This window comes from Oncorhynchus mykiss, chromosome 6 (assembly GCF_057628025.1).
Source record: "Oncorhynchus mykiss isolate SJ-2025 chromosome 6, ASM5762802v1, whole genome shotgun sequence".
In the NCBI taxonomy this organism is placed as follows: Eukaryota; Metazoa; Chordata; class Actinopteri; order Salmoniformes; family Salmonidae; genus Oncorhynchus; species Oncorhynchus mykiss.
Genome location: NC_143027.1, coordinates 73995356 through 73997564, shown reverse-complemented (window position 1 = coordinate 73997564; position 2209 = coordinate 73995356).

Below are 2209 nucleotides of genomic sequence, written 5' to 3'. Positions count from 1 at the left end.
TGATTGGATTCTTTGAACTTTTTTATGTGTTACTGTTCTGAAGAAACAGAACTTCATCAGCACTTATAGGAAGCGAGGTCGGTGAACAAGATCATTGTTCCTCTTTAGGTGGAACCCGGGTGGCTCTGTACAGACAGGGAGGTTGGATCACACATTTTAAAGAAGTCAAACACTAAAAACAGATTTGAGTGCTGCAAGATGACAGTAAGCTTCCAAGTCAGCAGAGCTGATAAAAGCATGGCAGTGACAGCCACTGGAGTGATGTGTGAGGACATAATTAGGTTATTGGCAGCATGTGGTATGTGGGATTCCTTTTGGGATTCCAACCCACCAACTACACAGTTGGGATGCTGGGGGGGAACTTGTCATTGAGTTGTCAGACATGACGTCTAGTGATTTTAGACATTTTGGCAATGAATGGAACAACAATCTGGAATTGAATAATGTGTGTAACTTGTCAATATCGGATGCCTATAAATGCATTGCTGGGTCATATTTATAATGAGAGTAATATTATATTAGTCAATACTAGCCCAGAACATGTGTACAGAGATGAAACTGTCACTGTGTATTTGGGTAATTGACCAGTGTACAGGAAGGCCATTCATTGAATAAGATCATGTTTATGTTCTAGCTCTATCCGACCAAGACAACCGAGGAACAGAGGGTGTCAGGAGGAGACAATAGTCTCAGGACTAACAGGTTAGGTATACAGTACATTCGGAAAGTATTCAGACCCCATTACTTTTTCCACAATTTGTTATGTTAAAACCTTCTAAAATGTATCAAATATATATTTTCCTCATCAATCTACACACAATACCCCATAATGACAAAGCAACAAAAAGATTTTAGACATTTTTGAAAATCTATTAAAAATTAAAAACAAAAATACCGTATTCAGACCCTTTGCTATGAGACTTGAAATTGAGCCTCAGGTGCATCTTGTTTCCATTGGTCATCTTTGAGATGTTTCTACAACTTGATTGGAGTCCACTTGTGGTAAATTCAATTGATTGGACATGATTTGTAAAGGCACACGCCTGTCTATGTAAGGTCCCACAGTTTACAGTGCATGTCAGAGCAAAAACTAAGCCATGAGGTCGAAGGTATTGTTCGTAGAGCTACAAGACAGGATTGTGTCGTGGCACAGATCTGGGGAAGGGTACCAAAACATTTCTGCAGCTTTGAAGGTTCCCAAGAACACAGCGGCCTCCATTATTCTTAGCTGGCCGCCCGGCCAAACTGAGCAATCGGGGGAGAAGGGCCTGGGTCAGAGAGGTGACCAAGAACCCGATGTTCACTCTGACAGAGCTCTAGAGTTCCTCTGTGTAGATGGTAGAACCTTCCAGAAGAACAACCATCTCTGCAGCACTCCACCAATCAGGACTTTACGGTAGAGTGGCCAGATGGAAGCCACTCCTCAGTAAAAGGCACATGACAGCCCGCTTGGAGTTTGCCAAAAGGCACCATACAGCACTCTCAAACCATGAGAAACAAGATTCTTCGGTCAGATGAAGCCAAGACTGAACTCTTTGGCCTGAATGTCAAGCGTCACGTCTGGAAGAAACCTGGCACAATCCCTACGGTGATACATGGTGGTGGCAGCATCATGCTGTGGGGATGTTTTTCAGCGGCAGGGACTGGGAGACTAGTCAGGATCAACGCAAAGATGAACAGAGCAAAGTACAGAGATATCCTTGATGAAAACCTGCTCCAGAGCGCTCAGGGACTCAGAATGGGGCAAAGGTTCACCTTCCAAAAGGACAATGACCATATGCACACAGCCAAGACAATGCAGGAGTGACAAGTTTCTGAATGTCCTTGTGGCCCAGCCAGAGCCTTAACTTGAACCCGATTGAACACCTCTGGAGAGACATGAAAATAGCTGTGCAGCCCATCCAACCTAACAGAGCACAACTGTATTTTTGTAGAGTCAAACCCAAGGAGGCTGTAATCGCTGCCAAAGGTGCTTCAACAAAGTACTGAGTAAAGGGTCTGAATACTTTTAAAAATCTTTAATACATTTGCAAAAATTTCCAAAAACTGTTTTGCTTTGTCATTATGTGGTATTGTGTGAATATTGATCAGGGAAAAAAAACAATTTAATTCATTTTAGAATAGGCTGTAATGTAACAAAATGTGGAAAACGTCAAGGGGTCTGAATACTTTCCGAATGCACTATACACTATCTAAACCAGTGGTTATT